Source organism: Schistocerca cancellata, chromosome 8, assembly GCF_023864275.1.
Source record: "Schistocerca cancellata isolate TAMUIC-IGC-003103 chromosome 8, iqSchCanc2.1, whole genome shotgun sequence".
In the NCBI taxonomy this organism is placed as follows: domain Eukaryota; kingdom Metazoa; phylum Arthropoda; class Insecta; order Orthoptera; family Acrididae; genus Schistocerca; species Schistocerca cancellata.
The window spans coordinates 363,975,259-363,996,999 of NC_064633.1; the positions used below are offsets into that span (position 1 = coordinate 363,975,259).

The window sequence follows — 21,741 nt, forward strand, 5'->3', positions numbered from 1 at the left end:
TATACAATACCTCCTCATTAGTTATGTGATCTACCTATCTAATCTTCAGCATTCTTCTGTAGCACCACATTTCGAAAGCTTCTATTCTCTTCTTGTCCAAACTATTTACCGTCCATGTTTCACTTCCATACAATGCTACACTCCATACAAATACTTTCAGAAATGACTTCCTGACACTTAAATCTATACTCGATGTTAACAAATTTCTCTTCTTCCAAAACGCTGTCATTGCCATTGCCAGTCTACATTTTATATCCTCTCTACTTCGGCCATCATCAGTTATTTTGCTCCCTAAATAGCAAAACTTCTTTACTACTTTAAGTGTCTCATTTCCTAGACTAATTCCCTCAGCATCACCCGACTTAATTCGACTACATTCCATTATCGTCGTTTTGCTTCTGTTGATGTTCATCTTATATCCTCCTTTCAAGACACTATCCATTCCGTTCAACTGCTCTTCCAAGTCCTTTGCTGTCTCTGATAGAATTACAATGTCATCGCCAAACCTCAAAGTTTTTATTACTTCTCCATGGATTTTAATACCTACTCCGAATTTTTCTTTTGTTTCCTTCACTGCTTGCTCAATATAAAGATTGAATAACATCGGGGATAGGCTACAACCCTGTCTCACTCCCTTCCCAACCACTGATTCCCTTTCATGTCCCTCGACTCATAACTGCCATCTGGTTTCTGTACAAATTGTAAATAGCCTTTCGCTCCCTGTATTTTACCCCTGCCACCTTTAGAATTTGAAAGAGAGTATTACAGTCAACATTGTCAAACACTTTCTCTAAGTCTACAAATGCTAGAAACGTAGGTTTGCCTTTCCGTAATCTAGGTTCTAAGATAAGTCGTAGGGTCAGTATTGCCTCACGTGTTCCAGTATTTCTACGGAATCCAAACTGATCTTCCCCGAGGTCGGCTTCTACTAGTTTTTCCATTTGTCTGTAAAGAATTCGCGTAGTATTTTGCAGCTGTGGCTTATTAAACTGATTGTTCGGTAATTTTCACATCTGTCAACACCTGCTTTCTTTGGGATTGGAATTAGTATATTCTTCTTTAAGTCTGAGGGTGTTTCGCCTGTCTCATCCATCTTGCTCACCAGATGGTAGAGTTTCGTCAGGACTGGCTCTCCCAAGGCCATCAGTAGTTCTAATGGAATGTTGTCTACTCCCAGGGCCTTGTTTCGACTCAGATCTTTCAGCGCTCTGTCAAACTCTTCACGCAGTATCATAACTCCCATTTCATCTTCATCTACATCCTCTTCCATTTCCATAATATTGTCCTCAAGTACATCGCCCTTGTAAAGACCCTCCATATACTCCTTCCACCTTTCTGCTTTCCTTTCTTTGCTTAGAACTGGGTTTCCATCTGAGCTCTTGATATTCATGCAAGTGGCTCTCTTTTCTCCAAAGGTCTCTTTTATTTTCCTGTAGGCAGTGTCTCTCTTACCCCTGGTGAGATAAGCCTCTACATCCTTACATTTGTCCTCTAGCCATCCCTGCTTAGCCATTTTCCACTTCCTGTCAATCTCATTTCTGTGACGTTTGTATTCCTTTTTGCCTGCTTCATTTACTGCATTTTTATATTTTCTCCTTTCATCAATTAAATTCAATATCTCTTCTGTTACTCAAGGAGTTCTACTAGCCCTTGTCTTATTACCTACTTGGTTCTCTGCTACCTTCACTATTTCATCTGTCAAAGCTACCCATTCTTCTTGTACCATTTTTCTTTCCCCCATTCTTGTCAATCGTTCCCTAATGCTCTCCCTGAAGCTCTTTACAACCTCTGGTTGTTTCAGTTTACCAGGTCCCATCTCCTTAAATTCCCACCTTTTTGCAGTTTCTTCAGTTTTAATCTACAGTTTATAACCAATTGATTGTGGTCAGTGTCCACATCTGCCCCTGGAAATGTCTTACAGTTTAAAACCTGGTTCCTAAATCTCTGTTTTACCATTATATAATCTATCTGAAACCTTCTAGTATCTCCAGGCTTCTTCCATGTATACAGCCTTCTTGTATGATTCTTGAACCAAGTGTTAGCTATGATTAAGTTATGCTCTGTGCAAAATTCTACCAGGCGGCTTCCTGTTTCATTTCTTAGCCCCAATCCATATTCACCTACTACGTTTCCTTCTCTCCCTTTTCCTACTACCGAATTCCAGTCAATCATCCAGACTGTTGCCTGTGCAACTACTGAAAAAGCTGCTGCCCCTCTTCAGGAACCACACGTTTGTCTGGCCTCTCAACAGATACCCCTCCGTTGTGGTTGCACCTACGGTACGGTTATCTGTATCGCTGAGGCACGCAAGCCTCTCCAACCAACGGCAAGGTCCATGGTTCACGGGGGGCCATTATGCTTTGGTATATGTCCAGTGAATATACTGTCATAATATTATAGTGTACAAAAGCTTGCCTACAGGTCTGTCTTGGTGGTATTTTTGCAATGCGTCTCACTGCCGTCTTCTGAATTGTGAATATTCTATTTAAGTAGCCAGCTTCTGCACTTCCCCATATATGAACTGAATAAGACAAATGTGGGAAGACAAGTCCGTAATACATTGATCTGAGGACTTTATCATCGACCCTTTCCATTTATATTAACATTTATATTATAATTTTCACTATGCTTGGTCTGAAATACTACATTCATTGTTTTAGACTGATTCATAAACAGATTGTTTTGTGTTAAATATTTATTTGCATTTTTGATATTCAGGAGTGCTTCCATCTCAAGCTCCTCGTTTGTGTCAGCTGTGCAAATGATTGTTGTGTCATCAGCATACATTATAAGTTTCTGATTTATATAGTTAGGGAAGTCATTTACGTAGAGTATAAATAGTATTGGCCCAAGCACAGACCTTTGCAGCACACCTTGTTTAATTGTTTGCAATTCTGATCTGTAGTTTGTTGTATTTCCCCCACTAGTATGTCTGATTTCTGTACATTGTTTCCTATTTGTAATGTATGTCATAGCATTTTCCTTTAATTCCATACTGATATAATTTCATCATTAATTTTGAGTGGCTCACACAATCAAATGCCTTAGATAGTTCCATAAAAATCCCACAAGTCTTTTGTTGCCTGTCAAATAAATTAAGAATGTGCTCAATTACATCTGTTGATGCTGTTTTTGTTGACTTCCCTTCTCTGAAACCATGTTGGGATGAATGCAGTATACTGCACTTTGTTATAAAACTTACAATTCTATTCTTTATTATCATTTCATAGATTTTAGCAAATGTTGAGATCAGTGATATTGGCCTGTAATTTCCTAATTCATCCCAGTTCCCTTTCTTAAATATTGGCTTCACTTGACTTACTTTCAATGAATCTGGAAATATACCTTCTTCTATCGGAATCTGGAAATATACCTTCTTCTATCGCAGCATTCAGCATGTGTGTCAGTGGTTTTAATATACATTATCTCATTCCTTTATGAAATGTGATGTGACACTATCCAAGCCAGATGAATGTTTAATTTTAAGTTGTTTTATTAGGTTTGACACTTCTGTATCTGTTGTAGGTATGAAAACCATAGTATGATTTGTATGTGGGGGGTTTAACTATTTACTTACTGCATTTGTTTTATTTTGTCTTATTAATTCATCTGCTACAGTAATATAATATCTGTTATAAGTATTGGCTATTTCTAGAGGGTTTGCTTTGCTTTTCCCACTCATCAGTGGGCAGATGTCCTCTGCCCGATTTATTACTTTTCCTCTCTCTTCATTAATGAATGATCATAAACCTTTTGAGTAGTTCTTTCCCTTATCTATAGACATCCTGATGAATGATACTTTAGTTTCTCTGATAAAACTACAGTACTCTTTCTTTTTTATTTTATACAGTGTATTGTAGGCCTCAGTATTTTTTTGTTTGGAGGGGTCATAATACACTCTCAGATTATTTCTGGCGTGGATTACTTCTCCAGCCTTTTTTTGACAAGCCTTTTACTAACAGGACATGTAACATCATAATAATAATTGAATAAAGAAAAAAACTGGTTCCATTTGGTGTTTGCATCTTTAGCTGCATATATTGTTTCCCAGTTTTCTGCCTCTAACATCTTTTTTAGCAGATTTATGTTATGTGGGTAGTTCTGTCTTCTCATCTCCCATATCTTCTGCACTGAATCACTAGTCTTTATATTTATGTGTATCATGATTGCAAAATGGTCTGCTAATGTGGAGTTTATTACCTGTGTGTCACAATAGCATGTAGGAATATTTGTTATCACATGATCAATTATAGTTTCACTATGCTTTGTTACTCTGGTTGGTTTATCTATTTTTATTTTTAGATTGTATATGCACAATAAGTCCATTAGGGTCTTAGTAATGTCTGTAATTTTACTTGTGTCTATGTTCGGATCTTCCGGTATGCTTCAGGTATGATGATTTCTCTACCTGACTACACACTATATGCTTAGTTGGCAGAGCCCTGTGGATGTCTTATTCGACTGTTAGTGTTAGCATGTGTGTTGGTATTGATTACCACGTTGTTAGTGGTACAACATCAAAGGTAAAATTCCTTTTGAAGCCTTTTATGGCAGAGAATTACCCTTAGAAGATTTAAAAATATTTGGGTTTCATGTGTGTGCCATTGCACCCAAAGAAAAGACATTGAAACTAGATGCCAAAAACAAGATATGTTTACTTATGGGTTACAACGATGTTGTGAAGGGGTACAGTATATTTGTACCTTCCATGAAGAAAACTGAGGTGCACCAAGACATAGATTTTTGTCATCAGTAGTATCTGACTGGGAGAAGGAAACTGATGTTCCTATAATAGAATCAGATATGATTTGTTGTAATGAAGAGAACATAGATGAAATTTCAAAATCAGAGGGGCAGAAAGAAGAAATGAGATTTGAGGTTGTGGAAGAAATTAGAAGTCAGTGCAGAGAAGAACAAGAAATCACTGTAGACAGAGGAAACAGAGAAGTTTCTTTTGAGGATTCAGAGGAAAATGTAGATGGTGGGGATGAAAGGACATACAATCTGAGACCCAGGAGGAATATTCAGTGTGTGCATTACTTAGAGGGTTATGAGTTGGGCCTGTTGATCGCAGTGAATGATGATGACCTCCAAGACCTATGTGAAGTGATGTTTTGTAGCATATGCTGCAAATGGGAAAGATGCCATAGCAAGAGAGCTGCAAGCGCTGGTAGAAAACAATAGATTGGATTCTGTATGTAAGCCAAATGATTATAATGTTATTGACACAAAGTGGTTTTTTAAATGAAAAAGAGATGTGAACGGTAATGTTAAAGCTTGTTTTTTTGCTACAGGTTTCCAACAAAGACTGGCTTACTCTGAAATATACAGTCCAGTCACAAAATTAACTTCAGTGAGACTTTTTCTGACTTTTTACAACGAGAATAACATTCCCATCTATCAACTGGGTGTTTGTAGTGCTTTATCTGTGGAGATATAGTTCGAGACTTTATGTTACATTACCTCCTGGATGTTTCAGTAAAACAAATGGTAAAGTTTTTTAACTTAGAAAGGCTCTTTGTGGTTTAAAGGACTCATCCAAATATTGGAATGCTAAATTCCACACAGTAATAACCGGCTTAGGATTTGTAAGAAGTGATTTTGAGTATTGCTTTCATATAAAGATAGAAAATTGTTGTAAAACATACTTACTTGTTTACATTGAAGAGCTGCTGACAGATTAGACTTCCCAGAGTGAAATTGACAATTTTAATCTGTTATGAAGTGATAACTTTAAAATGAAGGATTTGGATATGATTAGGAACTACTTAGGAATGAATGTTGTTCAAAATTTAAGGGAGGGTACTGTTACTGTTTTTCAAAATATCTATCTTGAAAAAGTATTGAAAGTTTTTTTTTTACATGTTTGAATGTAATTTTGTTTCAACTCCCATGAAGGAAAAGTCCAGTCACAGTATGTTTACAAGAGAAAAACCTGAAACTGAAGACTTTGAGAAAAGATGTAGAAAATTAATAGGGTCACTGATGTATGTCATGTTAGGTTCCAGACCATACATGTAGAAATAAGTATTTTAAGCATGTACCAAACACATGGAAGTCTAGAGTTATGGAATGCTTTAAAACATGTGTTATATGCTAGGGATAAAAATTGTGCAAATCCTATAATTGGTTATGGTGACTCTGATGGGGCTGGTTACAGAGTAGATAGAAAGTCTACAGGTGGTTATATTTCCAAAGTTTTAGGTTTTAGTGTTTCATGGCCACTTAAGAAGCAACACACACTGTCTGTGTCATCAACAGAATCAGAATTTATAGCCTTAAGCATGGCAGCTAGTGAAACCTGTTGGCCCAGTAATTTGTATTACAGTCGTTCTGACAGTCAGAAAGCTGTTTTCTGTATGAATACAGCATATCAGTAATAAGTCTTTGCAAGAACTCACAGTCCCATCATTTGTGAGGGAGAAAGCTTTGCTAAGAAAGTTTTTTGAAGCATATTAGCACAAATGAACAAAAAGCTGATGTTCTGACAAATCCACCTTGTAAAATAAAATTTAAAAAAAAATTGTGGTCAGGACTTACTTAAAGGTTGTACTTTAGTTTTTGTTACGCTGAGGGGACATGTTAGAGATTCAGTGTTAATGTTCTTTTGGGTTCTGTTAACTACCATTTTTCAGATGTTATTTTTTTTTCCTATGTGTATGTTGTTGTCATCTGCCATTGAGTGTAACCTATTACATATTTAAATAAACTCTGTACAAACAGACTTGTAATGGAGCTTTATTTACTGCACCTGATTACACAAGTCTTGTCTGTTCAATAAGAGAGAGGGTGGGAACCTTAACTATCAGTTAATGTTTATAAGTAAAAGTCTAGGCTGTGTGTGATGGCCCCTTCTCTATTTTTTTTTTTTTTTTTTTTTCAGTGACACAAAATATTTTTATTCAGAATGTAAAATAGTAATATACACATTCTTTGGGGTCTAATATAGAGCTTTAGACTACATAGAGCTTTAGTGTAATTGTGCTAGTAGTAAAATAGTTCAGTATTTCATGAAAGAAACCAGAGAAATGGCATGTTGGTTAGTGTACCAAACTTGCATTTGGGCAGATAAGAGTTGAAATATGTGCTTAGCCTTCTGTATTTCCACTCATTGTGGTTTCTTTAAATCAGTCAAGATGAACACCATTAGGATTCCTTTGAAAAGGACACAGTCAGTTTCCTTTATCATCCTCTTTCTATCTGAACTTGTGCATTACCATAACAACCTTCTCATTGGTGGAAGGTTAAACCCAGATGTTCCTCCCTTCCTTTAATTAAATTTAAGTGCTGCAAAGACTGCAGTAAAGGAATTCAACACCAAGAAAGGCATTTGTGTGTGAAATTATGCATAGGAATTGACATAGCAAAAACAATAACTATTTATAATTTTTGGAAACTTGATTCAGGACAGTCTTCTAATTTTGGTTATGTATATCAAGTCAGTGTCTTGAAAATTGTGGAAATCATATTTACCATAAACACCATTAGTAACTACGATAAAGTACAAGTGTGTCAAAAATGGAATATAATGCATTGTTCTGTCAAATTTGAAATACGGGTATTCATTTTGGGGGTCCAGTTGGATAACAAGTTAAAACAGAATCAACACACAAATAAACAAATCAAGAAGCACAGTTCAGTATTTTTTGCTTCTAAAAGCATCCCTCACTGCACTGACCCAAATAAAAAAAATGTTTGCTTATTTTGAATATTTCCACTTCCAGTTGTGTTATGAAATTAATGTCTGGATATGTAAATAAAGCACTATTCGGTAGAAATAAGAAGTAAGATCATTGTGTAGAGCAGATAACTGTATGTCTTGCAGAAGCTGTTTTCAGGATTTTGAAATTCTTTTGCTCTAATTGTGATACATATACTCCTTAATCATTTTTGTTGCTGACAGTAAAATCAGTTTACATCGAACTATGATTTGCAAAGACACAAAATGATTTTCATATTGACTTTGCCTTATTTTCTACAGTTCGTAATATAGTCACGTAGTCTGATAAGATGATGTTCAACAAGTTCCTGTTTGACATAAAGAAACAAATTTCAAATCCCTACCAGCCTGAATTAATTTAAAAATGTACTTTATTTGTCCCTCTTTCTAAAAGTTATCTGAACATCCAGACTCAAGAATTCAAAAGTGCTGGTAGTAACGTAGCAAGCAGCTGTGTTCATTGTGAAGCTTATAACCTTCCCTCCTGTCAGCTGACATAATTTTTCAATATTATAAATATTTCTCAACTGTAGGTGTAATACTAATCTTAACCAAATCAAATTGGATCACTCATAGCAAGTGGATTGTACTACACAACAGCACTTCAAATGCACTGCCCGCCTCGATAGGATGGAAATGTTATCGTACAAATCTTTCAGTTTGATTGAAATTTTAATTATCTTTCTTTTTCCTTGTGTGACTTTGTCATCCAGGTCAGGTTCACATGCAATTTGAATAAAATAATTAATGCACTTTTGACACGTGCTTTTACATCTTGTTCAAATTTCACAGTGTGGCACAAGCACATCGTGAACCTTGCACTAACTGTATTCTGAAAATGCTTGACACAGAATGTTACGTAATGAGAACTAAACACAGAATGACTCCAAATTGACTGGTGTAGATGTTTGCTCGTTGCATGATGAGCGGCAACTGACTGCCGCTTTGCGTGCAATGCCTGTATAAAGTGACATGTAGATCAGAACTCATGAAATGGTAAAATACTGAGTAATTACATCTCCAATAATAAAATAAACATCAGATAAGGTGTAGAATAGAATATAGATTTACATTATGTACTGATGTTAAAGTGATTAACAAGTGGCTTTTAAATTTTCTAATAGATATTTTTCACATATTAACAAATTATTCTATGAAAGTTATAAATTTTTGTACTCAGAAAAATTAAGGCTACAAAACTATACTAGTGGAATTTTGACATGATTACAATTTAAGGTTTGAACATTCCAAACTACAATAAATGTAAATATGAGTATATTTTGAAACACAAAGTTTTGGAAAAAGTAAGATTTTCGTTGGAAAAAAGGGGAATGAGTGCTTTAAAACTAGGTAGGTCAGTTCTAAAACAAACAACTATTATCAGGTTTGAATTTCAAATAGTACATGGTTTTAGTGAATCTTAAAGTCAGAATTTTTCATTGAAGAAAATGTTTCCTCAGAAACCAATTATACTGTTATCATCAGTGATCCAAAAAGTTGACTTTGAGTAATAAAGATTAGGAAAGTGTAGTTGGAATAAGAGCTAGAATAATTTGTATCTGATGACAAGCCTTCTGTATGGTTTACAGAGGAAGTATAACAGACGTTACTGCCACTCAGTAGTCTGAAGACATTTGTGTGGAGTGTTGCCTTGTACGGCCATGAAACATGAACGATAAGCAGTTCAGACAAGAAGAGAGTAGAAGCTTACGAAATTTGGTGCTAGAGAAGAATGCTGAAGATAGATTGGTAGAATATGTAACTAATGAGGAGGGCCTGAATAGAATTGCAGAGTAAAGAAATTTATGGAGTAACTAGGCTAAAAGAATTGATCAGTTGATGGGACACATTCTGAGACACTAAGATCAAGCACTCATTAGTTTAGTATTTGAGGGAACTATGTTAGTGTGTGTGTGGGGTGGGGGTGGGGGGATAAAAGTTGTAGAGGGAGACCAAGAGATGAATACAGTAAGCAGGTTCAAATGCATGTAGGTTGCAGTAGTTATGTGGAGATGAAAAGGCTTGCGCAGGGTAGACTAGCATGGAGAACTGCATCATACCAATCCTCGGGCTGAAGACTGCAGCAGCAGTAACAGCAACAGCAACAACCTTATCCACTTTAATTAATATGGTTTCAAGATCTTCTGCACTTTCAGATAGGACTGCTACATCACCTGCATATCTTAAGATGTAATTCTTTGATTGTGTGTTAGTATACCTGCCTCTGAATCTTCTCATATATTTTATTCTACTGTGACTGCAACTGAGGCTGAGGGAAGAAATCTTTTGGCTCCATTATATCAATATTCTGTGTTTGCAGTTTCCTTCTTTGTATTTTAGCAAATATATATCAAAAAAGTAAGCGTCTCCCTCGTGGCAATCATAATCACAACTCTCAGGAGAACATCTGCCTCTCACTCCTTTCATTATTTTAAAGCCACTGAAAATGAAATGAAACTGTATGGTTCCAGAGTGTCTCTAACATCTGTGATGCTTATATGCAGACTGAAGTGATGAATGTAAATTTGAACCAAGGCTGGGATTTGAATCTGGGTCTTCTGCACACTAAGCAAATGAGCTAACCATTACACCACCCTGGTGCAGTGGCTTTACACAATGAAACAGACTACTCTAGCATGCCTTGCTCCACAATCCAATCTCATCCACAGCTCTGTATATACATCATAGATATTTGAGACTTGAACTGGTCTCTGGAACCATATAGTTTCATTTGATTGAAGCACTTATCCATGGATTTCAGGCAGGGTCCCCTGTTTTGTTCGATACTGAGGTGGTTGGAGAGCCTCTGCAATGGTGTTTGAGTTTAGGGGGAATACAAGGTGGGTGAAGATGTGGATGGGAATTCAGATTGAGGAAGGAGGCATCCTGGGGTATTCCATGCATTTGTGCAAAGTTACTGTGCCAGGGTGGCAAAGTGGTTAGCACATCAGTCTAGTGAGTAGGAGACTTGGGTTCGAACCATGGCTTTGGTACAAATTTTCATTTGCTACTTCACTCTGCATACATGCAACTGAAAATGAGATGCTGGCAGAGCTAAAATTGTACAAGTGAGCACCTAATTGATAATAAGGAATATTTTGTGGGAAAATTTGGTGAAAATGGCACATAAATGGAATTATCTCACAGTCAGGGGAAGTGTGACATAATCTTCTTTCAACATTTTTAAGTGCCTCTTATATATACAGGGTGAAGCTAATGGATGATAATGCACAGTCATGCCAAACTCTTTTTCTTAGGTGCACTTCTTGCTTTGTCTTTCCATCAATAATAGCTGTCTCACTTTTATGAAGATTCAGTATTATTCTTCAGTCATTATAGTCTATTCCTGCTTTTTTCAAGACCTCATACATTTTGTCTTGTTTGGTAATATTAAAGAGTTTTTCCATGTGTATGAAAGCTATACATGCAGTTAGATTCTTTTCCAGTTATTTATCTATGGCTAATTGTAGATCTAGTATTACTTTTCTGGTTCTCATATTTTTCTGGAATCCACACTGATCTAAGAGTGTAGCTTCAGCTTTCAGCTCTATGCTCAGATATAATTCCTCTTATCTAGAATCATTTATTTAACTGCAACCATGCTGTAGATGAACTAAAATAATCATGTTTTGCACATTTTGTATTGTGACAAGAGAAATATATTAAATTTGACAAATAGTTAAGAGGGAAATTGGTTTGATATCTGTTGTTGGAGAGATGTCCAGGATGTATTCTCAAACTACGTAATAAAACATTGGCTCTTGGTTTACATATTCTTGAATTGTCCCTACTTTGAATTCATTATTAAATATCTTTATACAAATATTTTAAATAACTGATACTTTTTTATTTGTAACTTTTACAATGTCCCTCGTGTAACAACTCTGACATATCATCAGTTACCACTTGCGTACTCTCTGTTGACTGTCATGGCCTTGCACTGACTCTTATATAAAAATGTAACGACCCATAATGACGAGTTCATTATTAATATTAAGCTTTTGTCAAGGTATGATGAAAAATTACATATTTGTAAAAACTTAAGTTTGACTATAAGTTTTACAGTAATGAACAAAATTTTGATACAATTTGTTTTCTTGTATATTTTCTTTCTCATACAAATTTTTTTAAAATCAAACAAGGGAAAATTCAGGATAGAATGTAACAATACTATGAAAAGGACAGTTCTACTCATCATATAACGGAGATGCTGAGTCATAGATAAGCACAACAAAAAGACTGTCACAATATAAGCTTGCAGCCAACAAGGTCTTTGTCAAAGGCCTTGTTGAACAAAAGGTTATTTTGTGACAGTCTTTTTGTCATGCCTATTTGCGACTCAGCGTCTCCGCTATATAGTGGGTAGCACTATTCTTTTCACAAAATTTTGTAAAATAATGATTTTGGACAATCACTTGTATAAAATGCAAATTATTTTGACTGCTAACATTAATAGAGGTTTTGCTGCTGTTATCTGATATAAACAGCTATCTTTTAAACCATGTTAAAAATTACTGTATTATGTCCTTAGCTGTTTACAGTTTGAGTAACTGGTTGTGATATTAAACAATGTTTTTCTAAAACTTTCTATTTGATAATTTTATGTACTTTATAGAAGAAATTTTATTATTTGATGGATAATTATCTTCTTGGATTTGAAACGATTATATTAATGGAATGGAAATGGTTGTACACAAAATTCCAAATTATCCATTTTTATAATACTGCAAATGAAACAGTATAATCAACTTTGTTATTTAAAGGTCTTTAAATTATTCATAGTAGTGTTAGATAATATCATCTACTACTGTATATAAAATCTAAGGTAGTTACATTACAGTGTGGTTCAGAACAGTTGTAGTTATTATTTTACATACATGAACTACACATTTTATTGGATTTGTCCTTTTGGGGGTATGTATCATAAAGTTTTTCTCAAAATCGATAGATAGCTTTGTTCATTAAAAATATATACAAGACTGAACACCTCTTTTTCATTTTAATAGCTCCTGATTTAAGAACTTATGTTGGACTGTCGTCTATACCAGTAGCATACACAATCAAATGGGGATGCCCAAATTTGTCAGTCAGTCCAGAGAACTTGGAGTCGCTTGGTGTAGAGTCCTCAGTCCACTATCAAATCCTTGAAGTCAGCATACATTAACACTGTGTTCTATTGTTTGCTCCTTCACTAAACTTTCAAGCCACCAGATGAATGGAAAAACCATTTCTTCAAGCTGTAACCACTTCTCCCTTGACCTGCCCTAGTACAGTAAAGTATAGCATTGACCTCATTTGGCACAGTTGTGGGAATCCCTCAGCTATCCGTGTTGAATCTTGAATCAGGTGAGCATAGTCAATGGATGTTTGTTCCACTGTTGGTGGTAATGGAGATCACTTCAAAATAACTGATACTGTTTGAATCAATCCAGGATGGTTTGCTTGATTTCAGCTGAGTTGTTGGTAGCTCTTGCAGCGAATTGTACAAGGAAGAATTTGTATGAGAAGTGATCTTCTTGAGCAAGTTTATCTTACCTAATTTCCTCCTTAGATCTTGCAGAGAAATGTTAGCTAAATCAGGTAACCACTGACTGTGAGTAGACCTAACAGTACTAGTGACCATTCTCATGGATTCATTAAACTGCACATCAGCTATGCTGTGTGTCCACTGTTTTCCCATACGGGAGCACACTGTTCATCAGCTGAACACACAAGAATGAGCGCAGCAGAACATAGAGTGTTGACATCCACATAAGACTGTCCCCAGCAATCTGCAAAGTAGATTCAATCTGGAGCCAAGTTTCTTACATAACTTGATATCTCTAACGTCGATCAGTTGTAGAATTTTGGAACACGTATTGTGTTCGAGTATAATGACTTTTTTGGAGACTAGAAATCTACTCTGTAGGAATCAGCAAGGGTTTCGAAAAAGACGGTCATGTGAAACCCAGCTCGCGCTATTCGTCCACGAGACTCAGAGGGCCATAGATACGGGTTCACAGGTAGATGCCGTGTTTCTTGACTTCCGCAAGGCGTTCGATACAGTTCCCCACAGTCGTTTAATGAACAAAGTAAGAGCATATGGACTATCAGACCAATTGTGTGATTGCATTGAGGAGTTCCTAGATAACAGGACGCAGCATGTCATTCTCAATGGAGAGAAGTCCTCCGAAGTAAGAGTGATTTCAGGTGTGCCGCAGGGGAGTGTCATAGGACCGTTGCTATTCACAATATACATAAATGACCTGGTGGATGACATCGGAAGTTCACTGAGGCTTTTTGCAGATGATGCTGTGGTGTATCGAGAGGTTGTAACAATGGAAAATTGTACTGAAATGCAGGAGGATCTGCAGCGAATTGACGCATGGTGCAGGGAATGGCAATTGAATCTCAATGTAGACAAGTGTAATGTGCTGCGAATGCACAGAAAGATAGATCCTTTATCATTTAGCTACAAAATAGCAGGTCAGCAACTGGAAGCAGTTAATACCATAAATTATCTGGGAGTACGCATTAGGAGTGATTTAAAATGGAATGATCATATAATGTTGATCGCCGGTAAAGCAGATGCCAGACTGAGATTCATTGGAAGAATCCTAAGGAAATGCAATCCGAAAACAAAGGAAGTAGGTTACAGTACGCTTGTTCGCCCACTGCTTGAATACTGCTCAGCAGTGTGGGATCCGTACCAGATAGGGTTGATAGAAGATATAGAGAAGATCCAACGGAGAGCAGCGCGCTTCGTTACAGGATCATTTAGTAATCGCGAAAGCATTACGGAGATGATAGATAAACTCCAGTGGAAGACTCTGCAGGAGAGACGCTCAGTAGCTCGGTACGGGCTTTTGTCAAAGTTTCGAGAACATACCTTCACCGAAGAGTCAAGCAGTATATGGCTCCCTCCTACGTATATCTCGCGAAGAGACCTTGAGGATAAAATCAGAGAGATTAGAGCCCACACAGAGGCATATCGACAATCCTTCTTTCCACGAACAATACGAGACTGGAATAGAAAGGAGAACCGATAGAGGTACTCAAGGTACCCTCCGCCACACACCGTCAGGTGGCTTGCGGAGTATGGATGTAGATGTAGATGTAGATGCATTGTCATTTGAACATCAAGGACTGATCCAGAGTGATTCCTAGATATACTGGATTGGGGTACTTCAGTTCAGTCAAAGTTCACATGTGGTTTCCTTTGGGCTTCTTTATTACTTAAATGTAATACAATAACTTGATTTTTATGTGAGTTAGTCTGAAGTCTCCATTTATGGAAGTAATAACTCAATCACTTCTCAGTACAATCTCAGGGTGTATAAGAAGTTTCCCCCAGAGGGCTCACCACTATTTGGTGAGTTCGTGCTTGGCTGCAATGGGCCCCCAGCCTTTGCAGCACCTTTCCCCTTTCCATGCTGCATCTCTATCCTTCTGCTATTCTTTTTCCCCTCCCATGGGGAACATGTCTGGGATATTTTTGGGAATGTGTTCTGAAGTTCCAGTAGCCTGACATCAGAACAGTCTTTCCACTGTTTTTTCTTCCTTTCTTTCCCTATTCATTTCCCGTCTCCTATTTGTCTTCTGCTTCCGCATTTGAGGTTCCTCTTTGTTTCTACTTCTTCCTGTGCACTCATAAAGGTTGACCCACACATCTGACACTTATCAGGTGACTGGGTTACAAGTAATTCCCAACCCCGAATCAACAGGTAGGGTTCACACATACCCCCTGGTACAGGCCAGGCACAGGGAGGGGTGATTTCCTGAGCTGTGACCTTCCTAAATTTGCCAATTGGTCCCTCTGTCAGAAGTTTGGGAGGTGTGACCTGGGGTGTGAACAATCACCTACGAGGGTGAGCTCCCATCTGATGCGGCCCCCAGTTGGAAGCAGCACACCATCAGAGCTACTGGCAATCAAGGCAGATATTTTTCACATTGGTCCGATCACCCTCTCAATCTGTGTCTACTAAATGTAATCCAACTGCACCTTGGTTCCTCGTGGTAACATGTACCGGAGGAGTTCAGTCCTTTGCTACAGTTAACCCATTTATTATTCAGAAAGGTGTAGATGCAATTGTAGGCCCTGTAAAATACTGCTCTCATTTATGTAATGGCACTTTGCTTTTGGAGACCACTTCTGATTTGCAAGCCCAACAACTGCTTGCAGCTTCACTCTTTGACAACTACCTTGTCCACGTCGAGGTCCATCAAACGCTGAAATCTTCATGTAGTGTTACTTACACTAGGCTGCTCAATGGCCTGAATGAGAGAGAAATCCAAACTTACCTCTCTGATCAAGGCATTGCTGCTGTCCATCAAGTAATGAAAAACATTGATGCAACATTAATGCCCACACTTACACTTTTCCTCATGTTTGATAGAGTAGTGCTTCCACCATAGATGAAAACAGGTTATGAAGTCATCACGGTCTGACCATACATAACAAATCTGATGTGCTGTTATCAATGTCAAGGTTAAAACCACACTTGAATGTCCTGTCGAAACATGGCCAAATGTGTTGCTTGTGGTAGGGATGCTGTCAAGGGCGATTGTCTGCCACCTTCTCCCCTCTGCATCAATTGCAATGGTGTCCATGCAGCCTCTTCCTGAGAATGTTCCATGTATCTTGATAAATGGGCCATCCAGGACATCCAGGTGAAAGAAAAATTGCCTTATACTGTCCCTCGCACGTTGTTGGCTAGTTGAAGGCCCTGCGTTTTACCATCTGGCACTTACAAGATTGCTCTTACTACACCTTGCTCCACAAAGAACATGGCCACATAAACTTGCGACCTCAAATTCAGCATTGCAATTGTCAAATCGCCCAGTGTCATGGTAGCACCCCCATCTTCTCTGCCTCCAGCTGTGAAACAAGCCACCAAATCTCCGCCTCTGGTGGTGAAATCATCTGCTACACAACCAGCAGGCCAGAAAGGGCTGAAGAAATACTCCCGTGAAGACTTTTTACAGCCCTCCAGCCAACAAACATACGAGTCTGCTTCTGTCGACCACAAAGGCTCAAAAAAATTAAACAAAGACAAACTACTTTCTCCTTCATTGACTCGGAGACCCTCTTCCACTGTGTCACTGCATGATACCTTACCCAGCTGACCTCCCTTCCACCGGCGTGCACCACCAACTGTTTTTCTGCCCTGGAATCTGAAGGCCGACCCAGAGATACTGCCAACATGTCTGTACATCTCAAGGAACAGGATACTGCAGCCTCTGCGCCCTGTAGCAGTGAGTCTTCAAAGGCAGGCACTCGGCAGCCGCAAGCTGTTGCAGTCTACATTTTCCTTCCTTGCTTTATCATTTCTCTTTGCAATGTTGACATCCATCCATCATTATGTGTCACCAGAGCAGACTTCCTCCAGCTTATTGGGCAACTCTCTCACCCTCCTTTTTTGCTGTTTGGTGATGTTAATGTGCACCATACCCTTTGGGGCTCTCCCAGAACCTGTCCAAGAGCTGCTCTCCTTGCTGACATTTGCAGTCAACTCTACCTCATCTGGCTTAGTACTGGAGCACCCATGTTCCTTTTGGACCCCATGCACACCTATTCCCATTTGGACCTCTAATTCTGCACTGCCCAGCTTGCCTGTTGTCTCAAATGGTCCATTCTCTGTATCACATACTCGAGTGACCATTGGAGGCTTTTTTCCTCTCTGGTGACTTTCGACAAACAACATTTTCCCAGTTGTGATGACCAGGTAGACTACCTTACAAACATTATCTTTACAGGCAGAATGTTCCACACCATGCACTTCATTTTTACTGTGCCATGTGCTGGTTCCTTGGTGGACTGAAACAAACTGTGATATAATTTGTGTGCAGGGATGGCTCTCCACATTTTTAAACATCATCCTACATTGGCAAACTGTATTTGTTATACACAGTTATGTGTGCAGTTTCATCACATTCTTCAGATAGTGGAAAAAGCTAGCTGAATTTCATTTTCTAGTTCTTTTAATAGCTCCACTCTTTCTTCCATCATATGGGCCAATTTCCGATGGCTCCCTAGGGTCAAAGTCCATTCCCCAATTTTCAGCCTGACCATAGCAGATGACATCATTATGGACCCTAATGCTATCTCAAACACCTTGGGCCACCATTTTGTGGAGATTGCAAGCTCCACCCACTATCACCATGCCTTCCTCCATCAGAAATGAGTGGAGGTGGCTTGGGTGATACCCTTCTCTCAGAACTGTGAATGCTACAATGCTGCCTTAACTATGAGGGCGCTAGATCATGGTCTCACTTCACCCTGATATTCCGCCCCAGGGCCAGATGATATTCTCATTCAGATTTTGCAGCACCTTTGTCTAGTGGGCAAGCACTTTCTCCTTCGTATGTACAACCACATCTGGGCAGATGGTACATTTCCGAGATGGTGGCATGAAGTGACTGTCATATCCACACCTAAGCCCAGTAAGGAGAAACACCTTCTTTCTAGCTACAACTCTATTTCTCTCACCAGCTGTGTTTGCAAGGTGATGGAATGTATGGCTCATGCCCAGGTGGTAAGGTAGCTCGAGTCTCACAATTTACTAAACAATGCACAATGGTGATTTTGAGCCTGCCTTTCTGTGGTTGACCATCTTGTAACTTTGTCGACCCATCAGATTGTGGCTGTGTTTTTTGATTTGTAAAAAGCGTGTGACACCTCGTGGAGTACTGGTATTCTCCATAGTCTCTAAACTTGGGGCTTCTGAGGTCGCCTGCTCTGTTCCCTTTAGGAATTTTTAAAAGAAAGAGTTTTCAAGGTATGTATGGGTTCTGCCTTGACGGACACCTTTACTCAGAAAAACACGATACCTCAGGGCTCTGTCCTGAGCGTTGTCCTCTTTGCCAAAGCCATTAATATTATTATGGCCTGTCTCCTGCCAGGCACATCCGACTCCGTTTTCACCAATGATTTTGCAATGTACTGCAGTTCTCATGTACTGGTCTCCTTCAGCGATGCCTCAATCATCTGTACTTATGGAACATTAACAATGGCTTTTGCTTTTCCACTGACAAACCCTTTTTATGAATTTCTGGCAGCACATTGGGTTTCTTCTACTGCTTTTACATCTTGGGCTTATTGCTCTTCCATTCATTGAAATTGCTGAATTCCTGGGGCTCATGCTTAATAGAAAACTTTTTTGGTCTTCTTATGTGTCTTACCTGGCCACCTGCTGTACGCCGTCTGATAGACGTCCTACGTGTCCTAAGCAGTACTTTCTGGAGAGTGGATCGGACCACCCTCTTCTGTTTTCTCCAATTCCTTGTTCGTGTGAAACTAGACTATGAGTGTTTCATTCATGCATTTGCATGTACATCCATCTTATCTGTCTAAATACAATCCACCATCATGGAATCCATTTGGCCACTGGTGACACTTAGGCTAGCCCAGTTGAGAGTCTCTGTGCAGAAGCTGCCAAACCACTACTGTCACACTGGCTTTCCTAGTGGATATGCATACCATTTAACTGCCTTGCTTGGAGGCCTATGAGTCCTTTGACCGCCAGTACGGGGCACATTCCTCTTCTCTGCTACCTCCTGAAGTTTGCTTTCGGCTACTGCTCTGGCAGCTTAACTTTGCACTATCTGCCACTTACCTGATGGGTGTGAACCCTTCACCACCTTGGCTTCGTGCAGTGGCCCATGTTCATCTTGGACTTTACTCGCTTCCTAGGAAACTACTTCAGATTCGGTCTATCACTGTAAGTTTCTCAACCTTTGCATGGAACTTAGCAGTTGTAACTTTGTGAACACTGATTGGCTCTAAGACTGACCGTGGTGTCGGGTGTGCTTCCATCATTGGCACCGACGATTTTCAGAATTGGGTTCCAGAATGCTGCTCAATATTTACAGCAGAGCTCTTCGCCTTCTGTCAGGGCACCCAGTACATCCGGTGACACAGACTTTTCAATTGTGTCTGATTCTCTCAGTGCCCTTCAGAGCCTGTGTGTGCTGTATACAGTCCATCCCTTAGTGCAGTGGGTCCAAGAAAGCTTCCACTTGCTCAATCTTGAGGGAGGCACTGACATGTTTGGGTGGGTTTTCATGTTGGCCTGACAGGAAATGAGGCTGTTGATGCTGCTGCCAAGGCTGCAATCCTCCTACCATGGTTTGCTAGTTCTTCCATTTCTTCCAATGATCTCTATATTGGCATATGTCAGCAGGTGAAGTCACTTTGGCATCATCAGTGGTTTTCCGTTCATGGGAACAAGCTTCTGTGAATTAAACCTCTCCCAGCTGCTTGGCAGACCTCGTCATGGCCCTTTCGCAGTGAGGAGATCATTTTAGCTAGGTTTTGATTTGGGCACCGTTGTTTTAACCATCACCTTTTCCTAAATGGTGATCACCCACCACTTTGTGCTCTTTGATGGTTCTCCATTTCCTGACCAAATGCTCTTTTTTTTAACTACTTACCTTGTAATGTATGTTTACCATCTGAGTTATTGGCTGTTTTAACAAATGACATGTGGGCTGTCAACTGCATTTCACATTTTATCCGTGGGAGTAATGTAGCAAAGGACATTTAATCATTTGTTCTCGACCTCCGCTGGCTCTATGGCATATTTTGTGGACTTTTGTTCAAGAGTCAGTCCTTGTTGTAGGCTCTCTTTCCTCTGATCAATTGGACTTTGCATGAAGTTGCCTGTAACTCCTTTTATATATTAGTGTTCTAAGGATCATTGGTGTCTGGTATGTCATGGCCATACAGTTTAAACAGAATGGGAGCCAGAACTGATCCATGAAGCTGACCATTATTTACAGTCCTCTATCTGCTTGCTAGTCCATCAGGAACACCTTGAAGTGTGTATCAGAGAGCATGTTGTTCACTAGAAATGCCAGCTTTTGACAAGAGATAATTTCAGTAAGCTTCAACATCAGTCCATCCCTCCATCAGTGCTTTAATGCCCACAAACTTCAGCTGATTTGAAAATTCATTGAAATCCAGCTTCTACTGCCATTGTCAATGTTGAGGCATGGTCGGAGCAACTCCAGTATTCCTAAAGCCACCTTGCTCGGTGGAGATGATTTAATTAATAGCTTCTTGAATGCTGTTGGAATAAGCCTTTCTAATAGCTTATAGGTAATGCTAAGTGTCAGTGCTGGTTGGTAGTGAGAAGCACCAATCTTTCTTTGCCTGGTTTCAAAATGGGAATTATAAGAGAGTGTTTGAAAGACTGATGATTTTCCATTTCTGAGAATCTCGTTAAAAAGTTCCGTGTGTCACAATTTTGTTTCAGGTTTTATGGCTATAAGAGACTCTGGATATACTCCATCAAATCCAGCTGCTTTATTCATTTTGCATGTTCAGGGCTATATCAGATTCTTCAATGCAGAAGTCATGTTTGTAGTCTGGACGTAGTTTTAGATGGGACCTCTTTATGTACAACTAATTTTTCATGATTCGTTTGTGTGTCTTGCCTATTTTAGTTTCCGTAATCTCCAGTAGTCTGGATGTAACAGAACTGGTGTTCACATATGTTTCTGTGCTTAATGACCTTGGCTCTGTACCAAGTTTTCTACAGAGGTTCGAGGCTCTGTGACTACACTGTGTAAAATTGAGTCCTCCTGCTGTTTTCTTCTGCTGTTCTTACTGAGGGCTCTCAAGTTGTCATTAGCTGTTGTGTCACTGAGAGAGTATCGATATCTGGCATCTAATTCATCACATTCTTGAGACCGTCTGGATTTTTACTCCTTTGAAAACCCACTAGAATTATATTTCCTTGCATTAACTTCAATCACACTCACAAATTGTCCATAATTGGATGGATTTTGGTGAATCCACTGAATGTTATCATCAATCTCTCTCTGAAACAGTTCCCAGTTCACAATCTGGAAGTTCCATCAACATTGAGGGAGGGATGTGACTGATGGAATTTCAGCACCATAATGAATTATGTCTGGCATTTACTGGCTCTGTGGGAAAGAGCTCATGACCTTCTGTTGTGTGATATCATTATTTCCAGATTATGATGCACAAATCTGGAGAGCATCCTTGAACCATCTACCAGATTGGATCTGGTGGA

General features: G+C 38.9%; 1 protein-coding gene across 1 annotated transcript in view; it reads left to right on the forward strand.

Annotated features, from left to right (window-relative positions):
* LOC126095271 (probable E3 ubiquitin-protein ligase HERC1) overlaps positions 1-21,741 on the forward strand; it is an 814,023-nt gene that overhangs the window by 421,759 nt on the left and 370,523 nt on the right. The gene's annotated exons all lie outside the window — the stretch shown is intronic.